The following is a 10614-nucleotide window of genomic DNA, read 5'->3' on the forward strand; positions in this document are numbered from 1 at the left end:
CCTTGCTAAGAAGTTAATGGAGCGCGTGTGGTTTACTGGCACACTAATTGGTTCTAAGAGAAGGTGGCAAAGGGTGATTCATTGTTTATCATAGTTCGATGGAGCGTGTGTGGTTTACCGGCACATCGAATAGGTGATCGTTACAATGAAAGCACCATGTGAATTTGCATGGTAATTCACACCCGCTTTGTGATCCTCGGCATCCCAGTCACAAACAAGAGGGGCATATCGAGATTTAAACATGCCATTGAATAGTTTCAATGAATCTCATCCGAACCTAGGAATTCTCAAAAACACTTAGGACTAATAGTTTAAGTTTTGTGATGGAGAATAAGTGAATCGTCATTCACTTACCTTCAATTTATTTGCATGTTAGATTACGTCATCCCTTTTCTAGTATGTAAATGTTATTGTTAGATCCTAGCCCTAATTTTTCTTATTGGGTGATAATTAGGGATTCTTATTCTAATCTATCTTTGTCCTTTTCTAATTGTAGATGTCGAACGCAAACAACGTTGCTGCTAGTTCTTTCACGTTGATGAGCCTTTGCCAAAAGGTCACCTTCGATGGAACGAACTTTAGCGAATGGATAAGATACATTCGCACCATTGCTCGCTATGAGGATAAGGAGTATGTCCTCGATGAGAAGCTCGAGAAAATCAACCCCGAAGTTGCTACTCCCGCCGAAATCACTGCTTTTGAAACTCATGAGCGAGATGCAATGAAGGTACATTGCATCATGATCGCTACCATGAACTCCGAATTCCAAAAGTCCTACGAGGACATGTACCCGTACGAGATGCACCAAGACTTATTGGAGAGAAATCACCAAAACGCGAGACAAGAGCGTTATGAGATTTTCACCAACATGATTTCCGCAAAGATGGGTCATGGAGAATCTCCTACCGTGCACCTGCAAAAGATGCAAAGGTATGTCGACCGCCTTCACAAGTTAAATGTTAACTTCGGTGAAGACTTGGCGATCGATATGGTGCTTCACTCTTTGCCTCCGATGTACAACCAATTTAGGATGACCTACCACATGAACAAAGAAGAGGTCACCCTAAGCAAACTCCAAGGTCTCTTGAGAGTCGCTGAGAGCAACTTCAAGGACAAGTCTGTTGCACCTACTCTCAATCCGTCCGCTGCTCCTGTCTTGGCTATTGGTCAAGGAAAGGGAAAGAAGAGGAAAGCTTCATCAAAGAACTATCGCAAGGTGAAAGCCCGAGATGGTGCCTCTTCTAGTGGGACCAAAGTTGATCCCGCTAAGCCCTGCTCTAACCCGAAGGAGGCAGAGTGCCACCACTGCCACAAGATAGGACATTGGAAGAGAAGCTGCTCAGATTACCTGCAAGCAATCAAAGAGGGAAAGATCAAGCCATCTTTCGCAGGTATATACACAATCAAATCTAACGATTCTAATCATGCTATTTCTTGGGTTCTTGATACCGGTTGTGGTTATCACATTTGTTCTAATGTGCAGGGACTAAGAAGAAGTAGGGATGTGGAGCAAGGAAGGATCAATCTAATCATGGGGAACAGAAGATCGTCGCCTGTGACCAAGATTGGAGTGTATTCTTTAGTGCTTAGGAATAGTTTGGTTTTAGATTTGAACAACTGTTGCTATTCACCAGAAATGGCTAGAAACATCATTTCATTTCATGGTTTATATAGACAACGATTTAGATTTTCTTTTAATAATGAGAATGGTTCTATTTTGGGTTATCTAAATGGTGTCTTTTACTTTGAAGCTATACCATGTAATGGAATATATGAAACCGTTATGATTGTTGATAACTTAGGAAATGATGTTTTGAATATTGATTCTTCCACTAGTATGGATAAAGCATCCTTGTGGCATTGTCGTCTTGGACATGTCAACAAGAAAGGCATAGCCCAACTCTAAAAGGATGGAGTGTTAGAGTCATTCGACCTTAGGGAAGATGACACATGCGAGTCTTGTTTGCTTGGAAAGATGACTAAGTCACCCTTCACGAGTACATGTGAAAGGGGCGAGGGTCTATTGGACCTAATACATACCGATATATGTGGACCGTTTAGATCAACCACGAAGGATGGGAACCGCTTCTATGTGACTTTTACCGATGACTATAGTAGATATGGGTATATCTACTTAATCAAGCAAAAGTCAGACACCTTTGAAAAGTTCAAAGAGTTCAAGAATGAAGTGGAGAATCAATTGGGCAGGAAAATCAAGATGCTTCGATCCGATCGAGGAGGAGAGTACCTAAGTCTTGAATTCCACGATTATCTCAAGGAGTGTGGAATAGTTTCACAATTGACGCCTCCTAGGACACCGCAGTTAAATGGTGTGGCAGAAAGGCGTAATCAAACCTTATTAGATATGGTTCGCTCTATGATGAGTCGTGCTTCACTACCTATCTCTTTTTGGGGGTATGCCTTAGAGACTGCCGCCCATATCCTTAACGGAGTCCCTACTAAGAAGGTTACCAAAACACCTCACGAGATGTGGACAGGGAAAGCTCCCTCGTTGGCACATATCAAGGTTTGGGGTTGCGAGGCTTTCGTAAGACGAGATACTCACGACAAGCTTGAACCTCGAAGTGAGCGATGTATTTTCATCGGCTACCCGCAGACATCCGTTGGATATCTCTTCTATAGACCGAAGGACAATGTTGTCTTCGTTGCGAGGAGAGGAGTTTTCCGAGAGCGAGAACTCATGAGCCAAGGAGACAGTGGGAGGCAAATCGAACTTGAAGAGATTCAAGAGTCGATAGATGAAGGAACCTATGCTGCTGGCATTCAACACGAGGAGGAAACTCCGGTTGAACCGATTGACGAATCCTTACCTCTTAGACGTTCCGATAGAGTTAGAGTTCATCCCCAGTTTTATGGTTTTCATATTACTACCGAAGGGGACACGTATATTAGTGACGGTACACTAGTAAACCTTGATGAACCTAACAACTATAAGGAAGCCATGGCAGGCTCGGAGTCTGTAAAGTGGAAAGAGGCAACGGATAGCGAGATCCAATCCATGTATGATAACCAAGTTTGGAATTTGGTTGATTACGTGCCCGGACGTAAGACCGTTGGGTGCAAATGGATCTTCAAGAAAAAGACCGACGTGGATGGAAACGTGCACACATATAAAGCGCGATTGGTCACGAAGGGCTTTACTCAAACTCCCGGAGTTGACTATGATGAGACCTTCTCGCCAGTTGCGAAGATTAAATCTATTAGAGTGATGCTAGCAATTGCCGCATTTCATGATTATGAGATTTGGCAAATGGATGTCAAGACCACTTTCCTTAACGGAAAGTTGGCTGAGGATGTTTACATGGCTCAGCCAGAGGGGTTTGTGGATCCGAAGCATCCGAATAGAGTGTGTAAGCTTGAGAAGTCCATTTATGGACTTAAGCAAGCGTCTCGCAGATGGAATCTTTGCTTCGATGAGAAAGTCAAAGAGTTTGGATTTGGACGAAGCGAAGACGAATCTTGTGTATATGTCAAAGCCAATGGGAGTATAATAAGCTTCCTCGTTCTATATGTCGATGACATATTACTCATAGGAAACGACATCCCGACTCTGCAGGAGGTTAAGTCCTGGCTTGGGAAGTGCTTCGCTATGAAGGACCTCGGATTGGCTTCTTACATTTTGGGAATAAGGATAGTAAGAGAAAGAAGTAAGAGACTAATTGGACTTAGTCAGAATACTTACTTAGAGAAGGTACTAAAACGTTTTAGTATGGAAAACTCAAAGAACGGAGAACTACCAATACAAAGTAATGCCAAAATGAGTAAGACTCAAAGTCCGAGTACCGAAGCTGAGATAGCAGAAATGAGCCGAGTACCATACGCTTCCGCAGTTGGCTCAATCATGTACGCTATGACTTGTACTCGCCCTGATGTAGCCTTCGCTTTGAGCATGGTTAGAAGATATAAAGGGAATCCTGGCAAAGCACATTGGATTGCGGTGAAAAACATCCTTAAGTACCTTCGGAGGACGAAGGAATGGTTCTTAGTCCTCGGAGGGAGTGATGACTTGAAGGTGTGAGGGTATAGTGACGCCAGCTTTCAGACCGACAGGGACAACTACCGTTCGCAGTCGGGCTGGGTCTTTACCCTAAATGGAGGAGCAGTGACATGGAAGAGTTCCAAGCAGGAAACCGTAGCTGATTCAACGTGCGAATCAGAGTACATTGCAGCGAGTGAAGCGTCGAAGGAGGCAATATGGCTAAAGAACTTCATCCGTGATCTTGGAGTTGTACCTGCCATAAAGGAGCCAATGGAGATTTTCTGTGATAACGAAGGCGCGGTTGCCTTGACCAAGGAACCGATGGATCATGGTAGATCAAGACATATCGACAGAAAGTATCACTTCATTATACATCGTGTAGAAGAAGGACAACTCGTAGTAAAGAGGATATCATCAGAAGATAACCCAGCAGATCCGCTTACGAAGGGACTGAGTAGGGTTAAGCACTTGCAACATGCTAGGAGTATTGGGCTGAAGGATGATATTAGCATAGATTAGATAGTATTAGAAACGTGTAATAGATAAATGTAATTGACATTTGATGATTAAATAAAGTAGTTTTATTTATGAGTAATGTTACTATCTTATGTTAATTGTTTAGCTATTGTTTCACTTTGCATGTTTTGACTTCCAGAATAATTGAGTTTATTAGGAATAATCGAATTGTTCAAATGGTCCACAATCGTTCATATGTTGGGAGTAGATATGAATGAAGATTGTCATGAATTGGTGTGTAGAATGTCTAAATGGTGTTAGACATAGCAAAGGATTGCTGCAACGTTCATGAGTGCTTATGAACTAGTTTTGAGCATTGGAATAAACCCGCGCTTGCTGGAATCACCTTATGGAATACGATATAAAAGGTGATCGCAAGACGATAATATCATATAGTCTTAAAACCTAGATATATGGTTTGTTATTTGTTAATTGATTGTACATTGATAATACGAAAACGCATCAGTAACTTGGTGTTATAAAACGTATTGTTGTGTATAGTTGGTTAATGAATAAGTAAATGCATGTAAGTGAAAGTTTATCTGTAACTTTTATCTAAGAAGGTAAAAGCGATATCTCGGCCGCTCGATGATTTGATTTGACTTATGTGACGGGCTCGGTCAGAACTAAATTGATGTGTTCGATTAAGTTCTATGTCAAATAAATCAGAGATCGAGAAACCTAAATGCTTGACTAACCATTCCATAGGATTGTCAGCATGATATCTAACAGAGGACTATATGTTCCCTTATCTAAAGGACAAGATTGATTAGATCAGAGTTGACAGCGTCTTTGAGAGCTACAATTGCAAACCGAATTGTACTTGTGAATATAGTTACTAGACTTATCCAAGTGGGAGACTGTTGGAATAGTGTCTAAGGCTGCAACTATATTAGGCAAGTATTTGACCCGGTTGTGCATGGTCCTTTTGGGTTGCCTTCACCATAGCAACTTGATAGGATGATTTATTACGAGAGAGTAAATATTATTAATATATTATGAGAATAATATAATGAATAATATATTTGTTATTTGATTAATATAAGTCATAGAATTAATTAGAATTAATTTGGTGACTTAAAGAGATTAATTAAATAAAGGGGTATAAACTGTCAATTGTTTGATAGTTAAGCTTTAGACTGTAAATCCATTTGGATATGGTATGGACGAGTTCTAAGAGTTTTACGATAGCTAAAATCGTCCATATAGATATCTAAGGAATGGATTTGGATAGCCTTAAGAGAAGATTATCCAATTAGGGTTTAGGTTGTAACCCTTAAGGAGTCTACAAGTATAAATAGACCCCATGGCATAAGGAAATCGGCACCTCTCCTAAAGCAAGAGAACCCTGGCCGATTTCCTCCCCTCTCCTCTCTCCTAAATCATCTTCCTTGCTATTGGTGTTTGTAAGCCATTAAAGGAGTGACATTTGTGACTCTAGAAGCTCTAAGACCTCAAGATCAACAAGGAACTCAAAGGTATGATTCTAGATTTGTTTCAATGTTGTTATTTAACCTAATTAGTCATTAGAAGACTTGGATTCAAAGCATGTTTATTAGAAAACCTAGATCCAAGCATTAGGGTTTTGCATGCGCACATAGGAAAGTTCTTATGGCTAAAACCCATCAGTAAGCACCTCCCGAGATATGTTTGTTGGAAATGTATAAAATGGGTGTAAATTAGCAATCTCTCCTTGAGCATCTTGAACATCTCACCTTGGATCCATTTTTCTACAAAAAACGTAACCAAGAAACAAAACCAACAATATACAACCTTTAATATTTAACAAAAAAAATGTTGTTGGAATCTAGTATCCACATCGTGAGCCTTGAGGACTCATGTCGTGAACTGGGTGTGAAGGCAGGCTACATCAATACTCAAAATCGAACCATATTCCAACAAATCAAGGGCAATAACCGCTAAGGGTTTTATCTAACAACAATTCCAAGCACATTATAGGGGCATGCATGATAAAATTCAGGAAAAATCATAGGTAATTTGTAAATTTCAACTTATAACACAAACCTTAGCCCATGAATGTGTTAAACTAGAAAAAATAAAGGATTAAAACATGAAATGTTACCTTAAGCAATTATTAAGTAAGCAAAAAGGTTGAGGTTGGGAGAAATTTCTGAAATCAAGAGTAGGTGGACCAGGAACCATATTCACTTCGTGAGTTGTGGTAAAGTGGTCGTCAAAGTGTTTCTGATATGTTTAAGCTTTGGTCCTGTGAGTTTAAAGTTCACGTCGTGAGATTTTATGGCTCATGTTGTGAGTCCAGTGTGGGCTAACATATATGGGCCAATTCAATTTAAAATAAATTGGGCTAAATAAAAATGAAGAGAACACAATCTGGCCCATCCTGTATTAAATTATGGATTCACGTTGTGAGCGTTTAGGGCTCATGTCGTGAGTCTTATTTGGGTGTAAAAATAATACCTTTTTATATTACAAACCCTTAATTTGTTTACCACTTAATTTTAAAATACCATACATTTGATTTTTACTAATTATAAAATTTATAGACGATTAGTTGATTAATTATCCTAAAAACCCACTAAAATGCAAAAACTAAACTAAAGGCAAAATGAAAAGAAATTTCAAACTGAGCTCGAGTTGCCTCACAAGAAGCGGTTTTTTTTCTTGTAGTCATGAGCCAGATTCTGTGCCGCCTCACGTTGAATCTTTCGGAGCGTCTATCACCAATCGCACCTTTCGCTCTTTCCATCTCCTTTTGTACGCTTTAACTCGTCGAATATATGCCTTTTTAGAGTTTTTTTGTTTTAACCTTCACCTCATTTACTTCAAGCTTTCTTTTAATCCCTTTATTTCCCTTAAATTTATTCTCCACTTTTTCCTCATTCATTAGTTCTGCGGGAACCATCTTTTCAGCCATAGTTGAACTCTTTTCCTTGGAGGTGACATCATCCTCATCAGTTGGATTTTTATAAGCAATTACTTCTAAAACAAGTGGAATGGATGCTCTTGGTTTGGTGTGTTTAACTTGTTGAATCATCTTACATTCTTTTTCCATTAGCTTCTCCAACTCTTCAAGTTCATCTTCTTCATCAATGTTGTAGACTTCACCTTGAAAATCATTCCCTTGAAAACCATCTTCTATTCCAAAAGTTGCTTCATCATCTCCAACTCTAAAAGTTAGCTTGGACTCGTGAATGTCAACCAAGGCTCGAGCAATATTTAGTAAAGGGCGACCAAGAATAATAAGGACATTGTTGTCTTCCTTCATATACATAACAACAAAGTCAATTAGAAAAGCGAATTTCCCAATTTTTAATAAGATGTATTCCACAATGCCTCTAGAATGTGTCACTGAATGGTTGGCCATGTGTATTGTCATTCTTGTAGCCTTTAACTTTGGAATGTTGAGCTTTTGATAAAATAAGTAAGGCATTAAATTTATGTTAGCCCCAGAATCAGCTAAAGCATAATTCTTCAAATTATTTCCAAATTCACATGGAAGAGTGAGGCGTCCATGATCTCCCATCTTCTTTGGTAACTCTCTCAATACCACCTTAGAATTTTGCTCGCTAAGAATCAACTTCGAATTTTTCTTTAATTGCTGACGAGTATCTATTAAATATTGTAAGAACTTCACATATTCAGGAACTCTAGATAACGACTCAATAAATAGAGTATTTATTGGAATACCCTTCACTTGTTTCATAAATTCCAAATGCTCCTATTCCATTGGATGAATACTAGCTCGGGACGGAAACGGTAAAGGAGGACGATAAGCCGTAAGAGTTGTTGAAATTTTTTGTTCACACCCAGCCCACGTCGTGAGCTTAGAAGGCTCACGTCATGAGTTCGGAGGTTCAACATAATTTCTTTCGTCGATTTTCGACTTTTTCAGCTTTGGTTCGGACGACTGTGGCTCCACTTCTAGCTCATTTAAGAACTCATAAATAGCCTCTTCTTCGGTTTCAATCATCATCACATGTGATCGAGTCTTCTTGTTGGGAAATTGTGGATATAATTTTTCGTTTACAAAAGTCGTTAGTTGATCAAGTTGGGCTTCGAGGTTTTGGATCGATGCTTGATGATTTCTTAATAAATCTTGCTGGTCAATCATCATAGCTTGTTGATCTTTCATCATCTTTATTTGATCCTTCAATGCTGGATCAGTATCATCATGCCCTTTCTCGGAAGCTTTCATAAAACAAGCTAGCATGTTTACTAATTCAACCTTCTTTTCGGCTGGTGGTTGTTCCTTTTGGTAGAAGCCTCAGCCAGCCTGCCTATATTTTTTTTCTTTTTACTTCTTATATTCATCATATGGCAACCACTCATTCTTTGGTTTTCTCCAATCTTCATCATATTTATCCCCACTAAATTAGCAAACTTGAGCCTTTCTATTTCCATTATCATCTAGGTAGCATTCTTTAGTCAAGTGTGGACCATTGCACCTTTCACATCCAACTCTAATGGCATGAATTGACTGGTCCATCTTTGTCATTATTCTATCCATAGTGTCAAGCATAGCTAGTACAACAGTCATGTCTTCAGAATGTCCATCCCGGCGCCTTTTGCTCCTTCAGGCCTTGGATTGTGGTACTCACGAGAATGCTTTGAGAACTCTTCAACCAACTCCTTTACTTCACCTGAATTTTTCTTTGTAAGTGGTCCTTGAGAATCAAGGAGTTTCCTTGTCATGACATTCACCCCATCATAGAATATATACACTTCTTGTTGTATGTTAAGGTCATTTTGACGACAATTTATTAGTAACCCTTTATAACGCTCCCATGCCTAATAAAGTGATTCACTCGGATTTTTGCTCAAAGTTGGCTATTGCCTTCTTGAGTTAACTATTTTTGAAGGTGGGCAGAATTATTCCAAAAATTGCTCTCGCATCTGTGCCCAAGTAGTAATTGCACCAGGTAGAAGTGCCTTCAACCAATCTCTTGTAGCTCCCTTAAAAGTAACGGGAAGCATCCTTAACAACACATTCTCTCTTGGATCATTCAGGATATTAAAATAATCCACAATGTCATTGGCTTCATCTAAATGTTTATAAGCATCCTCATGACCCTTCCCATAAAATGGTACATCCTTAAGTGCAGCAAGAATGTATCCTTTCAACTTGAATGTTGTAGTGGTGGGTATTGTAGGTTGTACTAGACCGGGACCACCATCATCTCTTATCCGCTTCTTGTATGCCCCCATGGACATATCAACAATGTATGCCATCTTGTTTTCTGGTTCGTCTTCGGGTTCACTTTCTTTAAGCTCGGGTTCTGTATCGTATTCGGTTTCTTTTTTATTTGGATTTTGTTCAAAGATTTCTAATTTGCTTTCTTCCTTCCTTTGACTACTAGACTCTCCCATGTTCTTTCCTTTATTTTTCCCAAAAACCGATTTAAGGTCTTTAAATGGTGTGCTCTTTGATGGTTGGTCTTCTTTCATGTTTCTATCCGTGTATTTGTGAATGGCAACTCTGGATCTTTAAATGGTGGCACCAAAGGCGTGCTGGAACCTCTAGTCATGACCTACTGCAATAAAACAAAAATAAAAACGTAAAACTGAACAAAAACTAACTAGAAATAGCCTACTAACTCGTCACCATGACATGGTAAAAGTCACCACCTCGTGTTGATGCAGAAAGTCTAAACAGAAAAGAAAAACGAAGAATAGAAACAAAAAACTATTAAACTCACATCGTGAGCTTAAGGCTCACGTTGTGAGTTTGGAACTGAAACAAAAACTATGTTGAAAAATTAACTTTTTGCAGGTTTTACTCCTAAAAAATGATCGATTAACCTAAAGAAAATAAATTAACAACTAAAATAGCCGTTCCCTAGCAACGACGCCAAAAACTTTGATGTGCACAAATGTACGGTAACATCCCAAAAATCATGGCAAAAAATTTTGTTTTTAAACTTGTTACTCATAAAATAGTTTACTTAAAACATCATTAATATCATCTCCATCCATAAAACAACAATCACATGTTCCAAAAATCATATCATCAATTGTAATAATGTCAAAGTACAATCCCATGGATCTCTAAAATGTGGAATCGGGTGTGTGCGATGCGCTGCTACCGTGCCGGCTCCTTCGCCTTCGAGGAAGAGGTA

General features: G+C 39.1%; 1 non-coding gene across 1 annotated transcript; it reads left to right on the forward strand.

The window, feature by feature from the left end:
- The first annotated feature begins 9236 nt into the window (after nt 1-9236).
- Nucleotides 9237-9344, forward strand: LOC111911969 (small nucleolar RNA R71). Its single transcript, XR_002857021.1, has one exon. It is a non-coding gene; the product is annotated as a small nucleolar RNA R71 (small nucleolar RNA).
- The last annotated feature ends 1270 nt before the right edge of the window (nt 9345-10614 follow it).

Source organism: Lactuca sativa, chromosome 1 (genome assembly GCF_002870075.4).
Source record: "Lactuca sativa cultivar Salinas chromosome 1, Lsat_Salinas_v11, whole genome shotgun sequence".
In the NCBI taxonomy this organism is placed as follows: domain Eukaryota; kingdom Viridiplantae; phylum Streptophyta; class Magnoliopsida; order Asterales; family Asteraceae; genus Lactuca; species Lactuca sativa.